Here is a 19,768-nt window from a genome sequence, read left to right as displayed (position 1 = left end):
CTTAATTGAATCCCCATGAATATCCCTCCTCCTAGCCACGAATCAAAAAGTACACCAGCATGCCTCAGATTCCTTGCTCATCCCCACATACAAACAACTCAACAAATTCGAACCATAGTTATCCAAACACTTCCTAAAAGAAAACTACTCAGAACAAGTCCTTATTTCACTCACTCACACACACATACACACAAACAATTTCACAAACACTTAGAAAGAAAAAACAAAAAAATAGTGCAGATTTGTTATGAACTCTTCAATTTCAATTATTACCTATACATTTTCCAAAGAGAGAACGATGAAGCCATCCATCAGTTGAACTAGTAAGAACATCAAACTGCTTCTCCACTTCATGCCACCCTGCACCGCAAAAAAATAAGCATGATTACAAGAAAGGCTTCAAGCTGGTATCCATTTACATAGAATCAGCTTCATAATCCATAATGCATTACAATTTCTAAGAGTTGCATCAAAACCGAAGTTCATATTCTTTCTGCAACAGCACCGCAAATAGAAGTCTTTTACGAAAAATAGCACAACTCGAATTTTATTATTTTTCTTGGAACAATTATATTAAATCAAACGTAGTAGAAACACACCAGACAAGAAGAAACACCGGGCCATTCAATGGCTTTGCAAGCATCAAAATACTCATTTTATTTGTGTCCCAATCCAAACCCAGTTTTACGACTCGCTGTGAAATACCAAGAAAATGCTCATTTTCATTTGTGTCTGAATCAAAACCTAATCATGTGAAATATTCTTAATAAAATATCTAAAACTACTATTTTTCAGGTTATAATATTGAAATTGAAGGAAGTAAAACCTTATCACCGATAGTTGACCATCGCATTCCTTGAAGACCCACACTAGGAGGGCATGAACCCAATGAAAACTCCTGCAGCTCGACTCTTTCCCTAAATTTTTATAATTGGCATCGAGTTAATTGGCTTCTTATAGTGCATAATTTGCATCATATCATATTTTAATGTAATTACTTCACACAACAGTATATAAAATACAGTATGATGCATCTGAGAACAAATAAACAACTTACCTAGCCTTTGCCATATCTTCCTCAAGGCATCTCACACACTCTGCAGCTTTTTCCAAGGACTTCTTAGCCACTTCCTTTGATAATGAAAACAATATATATTACAAACCTTCAATACAGAAAACTCAGGAATAAAAAATTAAACTTAATTAAGTTTTAGTCGTTGAGATGATAAAAAAAATCATATAAAGTGGGACATTGATTTATATACTGTATACAAGGATAACTAGAGAAGCAGAAGGCTAAACTCCCCTTGCAGAACTAAAAAAAGCTAATATCGTGAACTATAAATAGTTAAATGGGCTTGTTCACATTTCAACTTTCAAGCTCAAAGGGTTTATGCATGAGAGGACATCATATATGTTCTTAATGAACATTTGGGAGAGTGGGTTCAAAACAGAAATATGGAATTGAAACATTGTTTCCGAGAGTCAAAACATCTACTTTACCTGTGAACTATCAATTAAAGCAGCAAGGTCATTTCTACCAACATCTTTGACAACTGAAAGATATGCAAAGAGCATTCAATTAACAATACTTATAGTAGTTGCGTCTAAAAAGTAATGTAAAATGCTTATAGTTTTCTTAGGATACCATTCAATTAACTTTGGCTCTTATCCACACTACACTCTTACTTTCAAAATATTCACTTGACAATTGCAAGTTTTCTGTGTTACCATTTCATACAAAATTACCGCTTCACTTGAAGTGTTTTATTGACAACACCACCCTTTATTAGAAAGGAAATTTGAAAAAGAAAAAAAATTTAACATAGGGCCTTTTCTACACCACTTGACAACCTCAAAGTTGTGCATTGCAAATTCAAAAGTTTTGGGTGTAAAGTGCATGTGAGCTTAAAGTTCAGAGAGGTTAAATTACTTTTTTCACTAAAAATAAAAAAAATTTACTATTCTAGGAATACCCGAAAAATGGGTATATCAGTACAAATACAATATCGATATGACAACCATTTTACATTCTTTGTGCCAACATTCTCAAAGCAATATAAACACATGAAAGGAAGATTATACAGGACTTACTGCTAAGCTTGAACAAACATAGTCTGTAAGTGCAAAATCATAAAGCAAATGCAAAATAAAAAAGAAAACTCTTAACATAGTAAGAAGCAAAATTTACAAAAGATTGTAGAACTCCAAAAATCAGAACAACAAACCCTCAAAAAAAACTGCAAAACCAGAAAATTCATACACACCAGAAAAAAGTGTGGCTGAATAGGTATTTTTCTTGTAGTGATTTAACATAAATTTTAGGGGCTAAATCATGATATGACAAAGTTAACAGCTTCCCAATACTAACACAAAACAATTGATTATAAATTCAAAGCCACTAAACTTGTCCTATTACCTTGTTCCCGTGGCTTTCAGCAGTATCACTTTCATCACTCCCTCAAAAACCAATTTGAAGCACCAAAGCAATTCCCAATTTTCTGGATTCTATCTGCATAAGATTGAATAAGTTAACAGCACTTGACTAGGCTCAAACTCAGATAACTATTAGTGTATTGAGATCTGCTTACCTCCTATTCCTCATATAACTTCTAATTCACACTCTATTATCACAAGATCAGAATCACGAAACCAAAAACCAAGAACCTTTACTGTTTCTATTACCTGGGAGAGGTACTTTTCAACTAAGGTAATTAGCCATAGTTTAAAGAAATTTAACATTCAGTTATAATTTATAAGAAGTCTTAGACCAAGAAGCCCATGCTATGCTTTCAATTAGTGAACTGTAGAGTAACCAACATAATAATGTCTCAAACCTATCTTACAACAGTTTTGAAGGGATCTTTCTTGTAATAATATTTGAAATGATTCATCTGAAATAATTAGATCTTTCTAGTAATAAAATTTTTGGTAATATACCAGAAGGGATCTCTGCTTTAACTGATATAAGACTTCAAAGGAATCAAATTAGTGGTCAATGAGATTTTAAGCTACTACAAGGTAGAATGCATCTCGTAAACTATGTATTCATGGGACAAGTTCTCATTTTATTAGATTGAATGATTGATTATAAACTGAAAAATATTAGCTCAAATATGAATGCTTTATCAAACTTGAATTCAGATTTCAGTAAACAACAACTGAATCACTTGAAATAAACCAAACTTGAGATTTCACTGATAACAGGCAATTAGTGTACCAAACCCCCAAATTAAAAACCCTAAATCGGAACCCTAAACCTCCAATTTCAGAACCAAATGAAAAATCTATACATACCTTCTCGACGATGGTGAGCAGAGAGAACGATGATGCTAGGCGCGCGGCGACGGTCGGCACAGAGACAACAAGCGTGAGATGCAACGGTAAGAGCAGAGACAACTTGGTTGAGCGGCGACAGTGAGCGCAGATATGACGATGGTGACCAGTGATGGTGAGAGCAGAGACCACGAAGGTAGATGAACGGTCTGGGCGGCGCGCTACGATCAGTGCAAGAGGGCGACTTAGCTTGGAGCGACAGTCAGTGGTTAGTGGTGAGTGGTATGTGGCGGTGAGTGGTGAGTGGGGGTCAGTGGTGACTGGGGTTTCCGATTTGCGATGCAGGAGGGTTTTCTGAGGGTGATGACGAGCTGAGGGTGATGACGATGAGGTTTTCTTCTAAACACGGGTGAAATGGTTCTTTGTGAGCTGATGAGTGTATGTGAGCTGAGTGTATGACGATGAGGGTTTTTCTTTGTGAAAGGTGAAATGGTTTTCTTCTCTTGGAGGGAAAATTTTCACTAAGTGTGAGCTGGATAAAAAATTAAAAGGGAAAAAATTTACAAGTGTTAAGAGGGAAAAAATTTACAAGTGTTAAAGTTTTTAGTTCTAGATACATTAGGCATCACTTTTAAAATGTATCCAAAACTTAATAAATAAGCTACCCTCTAAAAGCATTCCCTTTGATACGAAAAGTGAATCTATAGGTATCAATCTACGGCTACGCTTTATAAGTGATTTCTATAATACCTAAGGCTACACTTTTTAAATGATGCCATAATTGTGTATTCTTTTCTCTTATAAAAAGGCAACACGGAGAAAAGCGTAGCCTATTCTATGAATAGGCTACGCTTTTCAAATGTAGTTTAAAAAAAGTGTGGCTGAATGGGTATTTTTCTTGTAGTGTGAGCATTCTATTTCATATTTGTGCTCTGTTTAATATTTGTGCTCTGCTTTGTGCTCTGTTTTGGCTCATTATTTTGAGAACTTTGTGTTAGAGAATTTCAACTTGAGATCTGATTATATTTTGAAAAATTTATTTGCTCAAGTATACATATATGTGCTGTCTGGATCACGTTGTAAAAATAATGGCTCGGTCTTAAAGGTTCCATGTTTTGAAATCTTTATCTTCTTGAAACTCTTTAGAGCTTGTATACAGGTGATGGCTTTCTTGAATATTTTGTTAATCAGGCACACATTAAGAGGGGAGCACATTTAACAAAAGAAAGGGGGAGATTTTGGCAAATCTTCAAAGGGGAGATTTTTCTTGAAAGCTCCATGATTACCTACTTCCCTTGTGGAATGGAATTCAAAATTTAATTAACTTAGATTTATTGCATACATTGAAAGCAGGAAAGAGAAAGTTCAAATTGATTTGATTGGTTTTAATGTTTTACACGTCACTAGGCATAGGGGATGGGAAGTGGGTTTTAATTAATTTTAATTTCACTCTTTACTTCCAAAGTTTTCCTGTTCTCCTCTCTCTCTTCTCTCTCTTGTTTTCAGATTGTCACTTCCATCAGAGATGAAGATGGAAGAAGCTATCAGTAAAATTTACAGAGAGGCTATGAACAAGCAAGAGGCTAAGGTGATGATGGCCTTAGCAAAAAGAAGATCCAAGGCATGGCGTGGCTGAGATCTTTTCCATTAAAGGCAAGATGTGGAGAAGAAGCTTCAAGATCTCCATGCCAAAAGTAGTAGCAATCCATTTCGGTCAGTGAAGAAGATCCCTGTAGTGAGGCTCATTTCTACTTTTGTTCATCCATCACAGAAGGTAGCTACAGAGGCTACGTGGAGGAAGAAGCAAAAATGGAACAAATGGAGCTGTCAAGGATCAAGAGTTCATCTAGAGTCAGAATTCCTTCTTGGGGACCAAGTCATGATGGAAGGCTCAGATTGATGAAGCTTGATGAGAAGGGATGAGAGAGAGGTACATGCATGTTGAGTTGCTTTCGGTTTTCCCTTTCTCTTCTCTCTGTCGGAACCGGTCATATGTGTTGGAGAAGATGTTGGTAGCTTGGTTGAACTGGTTTCAACCTTGGAAGCTTCCCCTTCTATAATAAGGGTGAACGGCCAAGGGTTGAGACAAGGAGTGAGAGCACATGTTTGGGTTCCCACAGCTCTTTGAGCTGTTTATTCTTCTCCTTCATGGCTTTCTTTGAATATTTCTTTTTCTCAGTGAGTCTGTCTATGTTTCATCGGTAAAAGGCAAAATGTGAGGTTTTGTAAGAAAAAGCCAATGAGTGAAAAAAGGCAAAGAGTTGAAGAAAAAGCCATTATTATCTCAGAAATTCTTTGTATGTATTTCTGTTTTGTTGTCATGATCCTGAGGGGATTCCCTTGCAGGTTGGGTTAGCACTTTGCGGTTGAAAGCTAGATTGAGGTCTAGTCATGTTCAAGTTGGGGTAGAATCTGGACTTGTTCCCTTACAAGTTGGGTTAGCACTTTGCGGTTGAAAGCTTGGTAGTTGTCCAAGTCAAGTTCAGTTTTGGGATAGATTCTAGACTTGTCCCAGATAGGAATGAGTAGTTCCTAGGGAAGAATTGGTGTATGTAATCTATTGATTATAGTGAAATTCTGTCACTGTTGTGATGGAGACTGGATGTAGGCTGCATTGCACTTAGCAGCTGAACCAGGATACTTCTGGGTGTGATTCTCTCTTTCTCATCTACTCCATTTCTGATTCTATTGCGTAGGAGACAAAATTGAAAAATATCTCCTAACTGGTTACGAGACAAAAAGAAAATGTCTCTTGACTTGTTATGAGACAAAAAGCAGAAATATCTCCTGAAGCTATCTTAAAAGGTAGAAAGTAATACACAGCAAAGAGGGGCTAAGATTCAACCCCCCTCTTCTTTTAGCCACTAATTACCATTAGAAGCTACTAGTCAGGCTCTTAAGGGAGAATTCCGACCTCTTCGCTTGGAATGTCGCCGATATGCCCGACATAGATCTCGGTTTAATGTGCCACAAAATGGCCGTGTACCCTGGGTCCCGACCAATACAAGAAAAGTGTAGGAAACTTGGCCGAAAGAGATCGCAAGTCATGGAGGAGCAGGTGCAAGCCTTACTAGAGGCAGGGTTCATAAGGGAGGTTAAATACCCATTGTGGCTGGCTAACGTCATGCTGGTTAAAAGTCCAAACCGAAAGAGGTGAATGTGTATAGACTACACCGACCTCAATAAAGCCTGCCCAAAAGATCCCTACCCCCTTTCGAACATCGACACCCTGGTCGACGAATCCTCGGGATACAAATACCTTTCTTTCATGGACGCCTACTTGGGGTACAATCAAATACCAATGCATAAACCCGACCAAGAGAAAACCTCGTTCCTAACCCCGAAAGCAAACTACTGCTCCGTAGTAATGCCGTTCTGACTAAAGAATGCAGGGACTACATACCAGAGGTTAATGAACAAGGAATTTGCCAACCACATCGGATAGCTGATGGAAGTCTATGTGGACGACATGCTAATTAAAACCTTAAAAGAGGAAACACTGTTGTCTGACCTAATCGAAGTATTCGGCACTATAAGGAAGCACGGGATGAGGCTAAACCCCATGAAGTGTACTTTCGCAGTAGAGGCCGGCAAGTTCCTAGGATTCATGCTAACCCAGAGAAGCATCGAAGCAAATCCGGACAAGTGCCAAGCTATACTCAACATGAAAAGTCTGACCTGCGTAAATGAGGTACATCAATTTAATTGAAGGCTAGCAGCCCTATCCAGATTTCTCGCCGGATCGGCCCTAAAGTCTCTCCCCTTTTATGCGATATTAAGGAAAAGGAAGAAGTTCGAGTGGAGTCTAGAGTGTGAGAAGGCCTTCCAGGACTTCAAATCATTCCTAGGACGACCACCCATCCTGACCCGACCTCAACAAGGAGAAGAAGTGATACTATACCTTGCCGTAGGAAGTCGGGCGATAGCATCAGCACTGGTTAGAGAAGACGACAACGGACAACAACCCGTCTACTTCATCAGCAAGGCTTTACAAGTGGCCGAACTGAACTATCAAAAGATAGAAAAGTTTTCCTATGCCCTCATACTCACGTCACGAAGACTTCGACCCTACTTTCAAGACCACACCATTAGAGTACGCACTAACCAACCCATGAAAGGCATCCTGCAGAAAACGGACTTGGCTGGAAGAATCCTACAATGGGCAGTCGAGCTGTGTAAGTTCGACCTCAAGTACAAAGCTCGAGCCACCATAAAATCCCAGTACTTGGCCGACTTTGTCGCCGAGTACACGGACACCCTAGGGACTCCCATAGAATGGAACCTCTACGTCGACGGCTCATCAAAAAAGCCAAAAGTGGAGCAGGCGTCATCCTAGAAAGCGACTAAGGAACCCAACTCAAACTCTCCTTAAGATTCGAGTTCCCTGCCTTAAATAATCAGGCAGAGTACGAAGCCCTACTGGCCGGCCTGAAGCTAGCTAGAGAAGTCAAAGCACAAAAGCTCACCATGTTCAGCGACTCACAAGTAATCACCTTGCAGATAGATGGAAGCTACCAGGCGACAGATCCCACTATGAAAAAGTACCTAGACAAAACTAAAGAACAGCTCGGGAGCTTCAGCGAATATGAGATTCGACACATACCTCAGGAATAAAACGCCTGAGCCGACGCATTATCAAAACTAGTCAGCACCAAGCCAGGGGGCAACAATAGAAGCCTCATCCAAGAAACCTTGCAGCACCCATCAACCTCAAGGAAAGAGAAGGTCTTAAGCATATCAGACTAGGACCAAGGGTGGATGACTCCTATAATCAGCTACCTCAAGTCTGAAATACTTCCCCCAGAAAAAAAAGACGCAAAAAGGCACATACGGGAAGCACAATATTACACTCTGGTACACGACGTCCTGTTCAGAAGAGGGATTTCAACACCTCTCCTAAAGTGCGTCCTAACTTCTGCCACAAAGAAGGTCCTGGAAGGCGTTCACAGCGGCATGTGCGGCAACCACCTCAAAGCATGGCCACTATCCAAAAAGGTACTCCGAGCCGGCTTCTACTGGCTGACCCTATAGAAGGAAGTGACAGAGTTTGTTAAAACATGCCCTCCGTGCCAAAAGCACGCCAACTTCCACATCACCCCACCCGAAGAGCTCATTTGTGTCACCTCACACTGGCCGTTCGCAAAGTGGGGGCTCAACCTCCTCGGACCGTTTCCCCAGGGGTCAAGACAAGTTTGGGGTTTCTCCAGGGGTCAAATTCCTCATCATAGGAATAGACTACTTCACAAAGTGGATCGACGCAGAACCATTGGTCTCTGCCACCGCCCAAAGAAGTCAGAAGTTTCTATACAGAAACATTGTCACAAGGTTTGGGGTTTCCCACTCCATCACCACAGACAATAGGACTCAGTTCACTGATACGGGCTTCAGGAACCTGGTAGCTGATCTAAGAATCAAGCACCAGTTCACTTCAGTATAACACTCACAAGCCAACGGACAAGCGGAGGCTGTAAACAAAGTCATATTGGCCGGTTTAAAATGTCGATTACAGGACGCGAAAGGAGCCTGGGCCAAAGAGCTCCCCCAAGTCCTATGGGCGTACCGGACAACACCGAACTCCACCACGGGTGAATCCCCTTTCCGACTTTCTTACGAAATGGTGGCAATGATTCCCATTGAAGTAGATGAAGGATCCCTTAGGGTGATCTTTTACAATGAGGACATCAACTCCCAAGCACAGAAGGAAGAACTTGACCTGCTTCCCGAAGTCCAAGAAATAGCTCGAATTAAAGAGAAAGCCCTGAAGTGTCGAATGGCATCAAGATACAACCGGAAGGTAATCCAACGAAGCATTGCTACCAAGGACCTCATCCTAATCTGAAATGACATCGGAGCGGGTCGGTCAGGAGAAGGAAAGCTAGCTGCTAACTGGAAAGGACCATACCGAATCACGGAAGTACTAGGAAAAGGTTACTATAGGGTGGCCGACCTCTAAGGGCGGGAGCTCCCGAGGTCTTCGCACGCCTGTAACCTGAGAATGTACTATAGCTAAAGAAAGATCTTGAGCCAAGGTGTGCTCTTTTTCCCACCAAAGGGTTTCTTAATGAGGCACCAAGCCAAGAGCTAAAGGCGGCCCGACTTGCAGGGTAACCACACACATGTATATAATCTTATTTACATTTTTACTTTAATTCATTGCATTTTACTCTAATAAAAATAGAGATTCCTTAAAAAGTTTCCTACCAAGGCGCATTAATTTATGCTCGAAAAAATGCAAAAATCACCACCCAACCAGAAAAGGTTGACAAGGTGAAGCGACGAGGTCCAAATTAACGTGAGAAGTTATAAAAGCAACTTGTACAAAGCGACCCATCCAGGTCGGATAAAAAACGAAGTTGTAAAAATATCATGAAAAGGCCTGACAGAGAAGTCAGACCATTTAAAGGATCACTAAAAAAAGGAATAGCGCCACCCGACCACACCTAAAAGAGGAAGTTCGAAAAACTTAGTCCCGAAAGTTGCTAGGCTAAAAGGTAGAAGTTCAAAAGGAACACTACCTAAAAAGCAAAAGCAACTACAAATGCAATATACGAAAGGCTCAAAGGTCGTCCCAATAATAACTAAATGGTAAAGTTTCAGGAAAGAATGCTACCTAGAAAGGTTTATTGGAATTCGACTAAGGGCCCGACGTGCCAACGCTAAAATGGCAAGGACGAACCCACCGAAAGCAGAATAAAATAACTTCAGACTACGCTGGCTGAAAGTTGTTAAAACAACTAAAGAGGCACGGACTACCAAGCAAAGGTAGAAGTTCACAAAGGGACACTGCCTCATGCTCAGCCCAAGTCAGGCATCCAAAGGGTAAGCGTTCATTACCCAGGAGACAGCCACTGGACTACTGAAAGCAATCAACTAAGAAGTTTTTATAACAGTTAAGCAGTAAAAACTCACAAGTTGCCAAAAAGCAACCTAAGAGTGAAAGTGTTTTAACTGAAAACTAAAAGGTTGCCAAGAAGCAACCACAAGTGTCAGAAAGCAACCCAAAATATTACAATAAAAAGCTCAAAAGTCCATAGGTCAGACCAGATCAACACACAACTGAAAGAGTAAGGAAAAAAAAGAGGTCATAGAGGATCCAACTTTGCTCCCGTCACCACATCCTGAGGAGTTGGAGGAATAATCGAGATCGGGACAGCCCCAATGACACCATCTGGGCCATTTAAGATCTCCACGTCGGGGTTGGCCTCAGATCGGGCTGTTTCAGTAGAAGAGGCCATGGAAGCCTTAGCATTGGGATCAGAAGCAAGGGTCTCATCGTCATCAGGGGCAGGCACAATCTTACCATCCTCCACAATATTATCCATACTAAACAGAGAGAGATCGGCATCAGGAGCCACAACCTGGACCAGAGGTTTCAGATTTTCATACAAGGCAGTTATACCATTTACCACATGACCCTGCAGCTCAGTATAATCATCATAGGAGGACTGGAGCTTTTCCTTAACCTCAAAGAGCTCAGCATAAGTCCGGGTATAACTCTCTTTGGCTTTCTTCGCCATCTCCTCCACCAAGTTAGAAGATGCCTCCACCATAGTAGCCCAGGCCTTTTCCCTCACCAAAGAAGGCTCCAACCCCACATTTTTTGCCTCCAGCTCAGCCCTTAACTCGTCCACTCTATAACACCCTACCTCACAGAGCTTTACACCTATGATGTAAAACAGAGGTGGCGAGGCGCTACGACCTCTAAAAATAAAATACAAACATATAATAGTAGAAAGAATATAATAAACTAGGAGCCTTGAAAAATGGGTAAAACAAAATTCGTAAAATAAAAGGCGCAATGCTTAAGAAACATAAGTACTTGCGTGCTAAGAAACCTAGAGGTTTTAAATGTGAATACACGAAAGTGTGGATAGAGAGCCAAGGATAAAGTGAAACTAGCTCCTGACTCATCCTGCGAAGCCAAGGCATGCCGAAGAATATTTACATATATACATAAGTATCCCAAAAACCCAAAATACAGAAATAAGTTCCCTAACTCTCCTGTAACCTCTATGAAGAACAAAATAGTCAAGTTTCTCGGAGAGAAAGCTAAGTACATATTTATATATATACAAACTGAGAACCCAAATACAATCCAGGGACTACTCCACTTCAGGAAATCCAGACGCCTAGCGAGGAGGCTCTCGACCTGCATCTGAAAATAACAACACAGTATGAGGTGAGAACCGGAGGTTCTCAGCATGGTAAAGGTGCCACGCGTATAATAAATAAGGTCCTGGGAATGCCAGAGGCAATCCTAGAACTCCATCATACAATTATAAAACTTAATTTCTAAGCAGAAACCATAAAAGGGGTAGGTGATCTAAGTACCCTAAACTCACTCACTTTAAAACCTAATATCTAACACCTAACCAATCCACCCTTCCTCCGCTCCTCCATCATCCGTGATTCAGCAGAGACAAGCAACTAAACAAATTCATGCACAAGTAGGGAACAGATAGTGCAAGCAGCAAATATAACAAGTAGCATGATAAATATTCAGTTAGGCAAACCCTATGATGCATGCCTGTCCTATGGCTGATAAGGCTCATCTGTCGGTTATCCAACCAGCCCGACAAGTCCAAAAACCTTATACAGTCCCCCGTCGCGCATCACCATAAGTATATGCATAGATTTCACATAAATTCATCATTTAATCATTCGTTCATATATCACTCAATGGGGGATATCCATACTTGGGAATTTATACATGCCCGGCCACCCTTACAACGTAGGGTCAAAAGAGTATCGAGATTCAACCTGGAACATGTGGTGGTAAGCCACGATTCTGTTACCCAGGGAAACTCATACCTCAGATAACATAATTCATAAGCCATTTCATATTCAAAATCATTATTTAATCATTCATCAAAGCCACGGCATCATAACTTCACTTACATTCACATCTTTTCCTTATTACCTCTTTATTCATTCCCAAGTTACCCCAAATTCCTACCTTTTACTAATTACTAAGCTTGCTAATAAAATCTAGGGTTAACATGGCAAAAATGGAGGTTTTAGAAGTTTGAAATCATGTTTAGAACATAAAAACACAGGTGCTGGAAAACAGGGTGTGTGCGTACGCACACATGTGTGCGTGCGCACAGCTCAGAAAGAAAGCAGAACGTGTTCGTGCACACGAATGTGTGCGTGCGCACACTAGCCAGGGATTACTTGGTGTGTGTGCACCTCACTCCTGCGAGCGCCACCAACACAAAGCCTATCCTGGTGTGTGCTTGCGCACAAGGGTGTGCGTACGCACACTTTCTGAAAAAAAACACTAGGTGTACATGCGCACAAAGGCGGGTCAAAAGTTATTGAGAAATGACATTGGAGTGAGGGTTAGGATTTGTTACTTGTTCTCCCCCTCGTTCGCTTGCCTCCAGCATGTTCTTGCAAGTAGAATTGGGAAGAATGAGCTTTAGCTCATTTAAATGATGGGTCCGGTTGGACCCACGGGCCTGGTTCGGCCCGTTCGGCCCAATTTTGGGCCGAATTTTTCGAAATTGGTATCAAAATTCCCTATTTGAAGAGCTCTATCCTATTTTGATATTAGTTTTGTATTTTTAATTTTCCTAATTAAAATTTAATTAACTGACTAATTATTTGAGAATTTCACGGGGTTTACACACTCTCTCAAACTCAGTTTTGGCATTCCCAAGGAAGGCTGGTGCACGAAATTGTGATTACACTTTTCACAACTCTGCACAACTAACCAGCAAGTGCACTGAGTCATCCAAGTAATACCTTATGCGAGTAAGGGTCGATCCCACGGAGATTGTCGGCTTAAAGCAAGCTATGGTTATCTTGTAAATCTTAGTCAGGAGATTAGTGATCAATATGATTTTTGTTTATGAAATGTAAATAGCATGAATTAAATGTTACTTGTGATTCAGTGATGAGGAACAGGTTGAGGTTCCAGAGATGCTCTGTCATCCGAATCTCTGCTTTCCTACTGTCTTCTTCTCCAAACATGCATGGCTTCCTTCAATGGAAAGCTGTATGATTCTCTCGGATGGAAAATACCAAGTACGGTTTCTGCACGGCTAATCATCTGTCGGTTCTCACAAGCGTTAGAATAGGATCTCTCTATCCTTTTGCACACTGTCACTGCACCCAACATTCGCAAGTTTGAAGCTCGTCACAGTCATCCCCTCCCAGATCCTACTCGGAATACCACAGACAAGGTTTAGACTTTCTGGATCCCAAGAATGCTACCAATTGGTTCTAGCCTCTACCACGAAGGTTCTAACCTCCGGACTCGGTCCATGGATTAGAGACCCAAGAGATACGCACTCAAGCTGTCGCCCAATGACTACGTTGAGCTCAGATAGAATGAGAGTGGTTTGTCAGGAACGCATTCATAGGTTTGAGAATAATGATGAGTGTCATGGATCATCATATTCTCTATATTGAAGTGCGAGTGAGTATTTTAGAATAGAATCAAGCGTGATTGAATAGAAAACAGTAATAATTGCATTAATCCATTGAAACACAGCAGAGCTCTTTACCCCCACCTATGAGGTTTAGAAGCTCATGCTTTAGAAGATACAATATAAAATGTAAAATATGTCTTGAGTTACAAAATGAATCCCTAAAAGTAGTTTTTATACTAGACTAGTAACTTAGGGTTGCAGAAAATGGGTAACTAGGTGTAGATAGTGCAGAATTCCACTTTCAAGACCCACTTGGTGAGTGTTTGGGATGCGTTTTCAAGCTTACATGTGCATATGCCTCAAGTTGGAGTTAAACGCCACCCTGGGTGCCAAACTGGGTGTTTAACGCCAAGAAATGTGCCAGTTCTGGCGTTTTACGCCAGAAAGTTTTTGGCTGGCTTTTAACGCCAGTTTGGGCCATCAAATCTCGGGCAAAGTATAGACTATTATATAATTATGGAAAGCCCAAGATGTCTACTTTCCAACGCAATTGAGAGCGTGCCAATTGGGCTTCTGTAGCCCCAGAATATCCACTTTGAGTGCAGGAGGGTCAGAATCCAACAACATCTGCAGTCCTTTCTCAGCATCTGAATCAGATTTTTGCTCAGGTCCTCAATTTCAGCCAGAAAATACCTGAAATTATAGAAAAACACACAAACTCATAGTAAAGTCCAGAATTGTGATTTTTTAATAAAAACTAATAAAAATATAATAAAAAGTAAATAAAACATACTAAAAACTACCTAAAAACAATGCCAAAAAGGATATAAATTATTCGCTCATCACAACACCAAACTTAAATTGTTGCTTGTCCCCAAGTAACTAAAAACAAAATAGAATAAAAAGAAGAGAATATACAATAAATTTTAAACATATCAATGAAGATTAGTTTCAATTAGATGAGTTGGACTAGTAGTTTTTTGCTTCTGAACAATTTTGGCATCTCACTTTATCCTTTGAAGTTCAGGATGATTGGCATCCATAGGAACTCAGAATTCAGATAGTGTTATTGATTCTCGTAGTTTAGTATCTTGGGTAGCGTTTGTTTTCAGAGACAGGACACAGAAACATGGACAGTACATGTTTAAAATATGTTTGGAAGCAGAGACATGGACACGGAACACATTGTCTCCGAGACAGTTTTTTATATTTTTGTGTCCACTCTGTTACAAAGGACAATGATGGACACGGAATTTGGAAGAGTGGACACGGACTTTTTTATAAATTTTGTTTTTCTTTTTGTTCATAGATATTTTTTATTATTCCACTATTATCCCTTCTTATTTTTCCTATAATTAGTCTTAAAACTTTTGAAAGATAAATATTATTAAAGGTAAAACTGATCTTTTTAAAATGTTAAAAAATAATTTATAAGTTGTAATTGATTTTATATAATTTAAAAAAAAATCAGATTTTAGATAAAAAAATTGGTTTTCTAAATATAAATAAATTTTTATATGTAAAAACTATTTTTTTTCATGTAAAAACGGATTCTTTTTTAAAACTGATTTTTTATTTAAAATTAATTTGGCTTATTAACCTAAACAAAATTTTTTATTAATCAAACTCAGATCTATTTTTTTATTAATCTTAACCATATATATTCCTACATATTAATAATAAATTTAAAAATAAAATAAATATATTTATAATTTTATTTTAATATAAATACTATTATATACTTTTTTATTAAAATTTTTGGTGTCTTCAAACATTTTTTCAAGTTTCGTCTGTACTCCTACGTACTCTCATTCTCTATTAAAGGAATCATATGGATATTTTAGTCATTTCATATAATATCTTAGTCTTGTCCATGTGTATCCAAACATAATACTGGACATTACATTAGTGTCTTGTACATCGTATCCAAACACAATACACAAACAATAATTTTTAGTGTCTCCGTCTTATTGTCTCTGTCTCAATGTCATGTTCTGTCCTGTCTTTGAAAACAAACGCAACCTTGATTCTTGAACACAGCTACTTTATGAGTCTTGGTCGTGACCCTAAGCATTTTGTTTTCTAGTATTACCACCGGATACATAAATGCCACAGACATATAACTAGGTGAACCTTTTCAGATTGTGACTCAGCTTTGCTAGAGTCCCCAGTTAAAGGTGCCCAGAGCTCTTAAGCACATTCTTTTTGCTTTGGACCACGACTTTAACCGCTCAGTCTCAAGCTTTTCACTTGACACCTTCACGCCACAAGCACATGGTTAGGGACAGCTTGATTTAGCCGCTTAGGCCAGGATTTTGTTCCATTGGGCCCTCCTATCCATTAATGCTCAAAGCCTTGGATCCCTTTTACCCTTGCCTTTTAGTTTAAAGGGTTATTGGCTTTTTCTGCTTGCTTTTTCTTTTTCTTTTTCTTTTTTTCTATGTTTTTTTGCCTTTTTTTTCACAAGCTTTGTGTTTTTCACTACTTTTTCTTGCTTCAGGAATCAATTTTATGATTTTTCAGATTATCAATAACATTTCTCCTTTTTCATTATTCTTTCAAGAGCCAACAATTTTAACATTCATAAACTTCACTATAAAATATTTGCACTGTTCAAGCATTCATTCAGAAAACAAAAAGTATTGCCACCACATCAAAATAATTAAACTAATTTCAAGATAAATTTCGAAATTATGCACTTCTTGTTCTTTTGCAAATAAAAACATTTTTCATTTAAGAAAGGTGAGAGATTCATGGAATCATGCATAGCTTTAAGACATAGACTCTAAACACTAATGATCATGTAATGAAGACACAAACATAGTCAAAACATAAAGCAGAAAAACCGAAAACAGAAAAGAAAATAAACAAGGAGACAGGTCCACCTTAGTGATGGTGGCTTCTTCTTCCTCTTGAAGAACCAATGGAGTTTTTGAGCTCCTTTATGTCTCTTCCTTGCCTTTGTTGCTCCTCTTCCTAGAGGTTTCTCCAGCCTTAGGTGCCATTAATGGTTATGGAAAGCAAAAAGCTGAGCTTTTCCATACCAAACTTAAAAGCTTTGCTCGTCCTCGAGCAAAATAAAATAGAAGGGTGTAGAAAAAGAATGATGCAATTAATTTTGAAAACTTATTACTGTATGTAAGAAAAATTAAAAAGAGTTGAAATGAATTTTGAAAATATATGTAAGTTTTGAAAACGTTTTGGAAGGAATTGAAAAGAATTGAAAAAGAATTACAAAGAATTAGAAAGATTATTAATTTTTGAAAATAGAAATTGAAAGATGAACGTTTAAAATATGTTTGATGCAAAAAATTATGAATTAAAACATGAAAAATTGAAAAAAATTCGAATTGGAAACAAAATTACCTCCCTTGTGACATCATGGCGTTAAACGCCCAGAATGCTATCCATTCTGGCGTTTAACGCCCACTTGACTGCCTCTTTGGGCGTTTAACGCCTAGCCAGTTACCTTAGCTGGCGTTAAACGCAAGGAATCCTTATTTACTGGCCATTTTTTTGAATGCCCAGAATGCTGCCCATTCTGGTGTTTAACGCCCAGAATGCTGCCTGCATGGGCGTTAAACGCCCATTCTGCTATCCTTACTGGTGTTTAAATGCCAGTAAGCCTATCCTCCAGGGTGTGCTGTTTTTGATGCTGTTTTTGATTATGCTTTAACTCTGCAGCTATTTTTGTGACTCCACATGATCATTAACCTAAAGAAAACATGAACTAACAATGGAAAATGAAATGAAAAAGTAATTAACATAGATAAATAAGATTGGGTTGCCTCCCAATAAGCGCTTCTTTACTGTTTTTAGCTGGACTTTTACTGAGCTTTTAATTTAGTCTCAGTTTTGAGCATTCTTGCTCAACATTACCTTCAAGATAATGTTTGACTCTCTGTCCATTAACAATGAATTTTTTGTCAAAGTCAATATCCCAAAGCTCTACATATCCATATGGTGACACACTTATAATCACATATGGTCCCTTCCACTGGGATTTCAATTTCCCAAGGAACAATCTGAGCCTAGAGTTAAATAGCAGAACCTTCTGTACTAGCTCAAAGACTCTAGATGACTGCTTTCTGTCATGCCATCTTTTTGCTTTCTCCTTGTAAATTTTAGCATTTTCGAAAGCATTAAGTCTGAACTCCTCCAGCTCATTCAACTGAAGTAATCTTTTCTCTCCAGCTACCTTAGTATTAAGGTTTAGGAACCTGGTTGCCCAGTAGGCCTTGTGTTCCAGTTCCACAGGCAGATGGCAGGCTTTTCTATACACAAGATGGTATGGAGAAGTCCCTATGGGAGTCTTGAATGCGGTTCTATATGCCCACAGAGTATCATCCAGACTTCTTGCTCAATCCCTTCTACGGGTACTTACAGTCCGTTCCAGGATTCGTTTTAGTTCTCTATTTGAGACTTCAGCCTGCCCATTTGTCTGTGGATGATATGGAGCCGCCACTTTATGGTTAATTCCATATCGGACCAAAGCAGAGTCAAGCTGTTTATTGCAAAAATGAGTGCCTCCATCACTGATCAGTACCCTAGGGACACCAAACCTGCTGAAAATATGCTTCTGAAGGAACTTCATCACTGTCTTAGTATCATTAGTGGGTGTTGTAATTGCCTCTACCCATTTAGATATATAGTCTACTACCACCAGAATATAAGTGTTTGAATATGATGGTGGGAAAGGCCCCATGAAGTCAATATCCCATACATCAAATAACTCAATCTCTAAGATCCCTTGCTGAGGCATGGCATAACTGTGAGGCAGATTACCAGCTCTCTGGCAACTGTCACAGTTATGTACAAACTCTCGGGAGTCTCTATAGAAAGTAGGCCAGTAGAAGCCACATTGGAGAACTTTTGTGGCTGTTCGCTCACCTCCGAAATGTCCTCCATATTGTGATCCATGGCAATGCCATAGGATCTTCTGTGCCTCTTCTCTAGGCATACATCTATGGATTACTCCGTCTGCACACCTCTTAAAGAGATATGGTTCATCCCATAAGTAGTACTTTGCATCAGAAATCAATTTTTTTGTTTGCTGCTTACTGTACTCTTTGGGTATGAATCTCATAGCTTTATCGTTTGCAATGTCTGCAAACCACGGTACTTCCTGAATGGCAAAGAGTTGCTCATCCGGAAAGGTTTCAGAGATCTTAGTAGGAGGGAGGGACCCTCCTGCTACTGGTTCTATCCGAGACAGGTGATCAGCTACTTGGTTCTCTGTCCCTTTTCTGTCTCTTATTTCTATATCAAACTCTTGCAGAAGAAACACCCATCTTATGAGTCTGGGTTTTGAATCCTGCTTTGTGAGGAGATATTTTAGAGCAGCATGGTCAGTGTACACAATCACTTCTGATCCTACTAAATAAGATCTGAACTTGTCAATGGCATAAACCACTACAAGCAACTCCTTTTCTGTGGTTGTGTAATTTTTCTGCGCGTCATTTAAAACACAGCTAGCATAATAAATGACATGTAGAAGCTTGTTATGCCTCTATCTTAATACTGCACCAATGGCATGGTCGCTAGCATCACACATTAGTTCGAATGGTAATGTCCAGTCTGGTACAGAAATGACTGGTGCTGTGACCAGCTTAGCTTTCAGAGTCTCAAACGCCTGCAGACACTCTGTGTCAAAGACAAATGGTGTATCAGCATCCAGCTGATTGCTCAGAGGTTTTGCAATTTTTGAAAAATCCTTTATAAACCTCCTATAGAATCCTACATGCCCCAGATAGCTTATGATTGCCTTAACATTAGCAGGTGGTGGTAATTTTTCAATTACCTCTACCTTAGCTTGATCCACCTCTATTCCCTTGTTCAATATTTTGTGTCCAAGGACAATTTCTTCAGTCACCATAAAGTGACATTTCTCCCAGTTTAAAACCAGGTTAGTCTCTTGGCACCTTTTCAGAGCAAGTGCTAGATGGTCAAGACAGAAGCTGAATGAGTCTCCAAATACTGAGAAGTCATCCATGAAGACTTCCAGAAATTTCTCTACCATATCAAAGAAGATAGAGATCATACACCTCTGAAAGGTTGCAGGTGCATTGCACAGACCAACTGGCATCCTGCTGTAGGCAAATACTCCAGATGGACAT

Source organism: Arachis hypogaea, chromosome 17 (assembly GCF_003086295.3).
Source record: "Arachis hypogaea cultivar Tifrunner chromosome 17, arahy.Tifrunner.gnm2.J5K5, whole genome shotgun sequence".
NCBI lineage: Eukaryota > Viridiplantae > Streptophyta > Magnoliopsida > Fabales > Fabaceae > Arachis > Arachis hypogaea.
Note: the sequence above shows the minus strand (reverse complement) of the source record.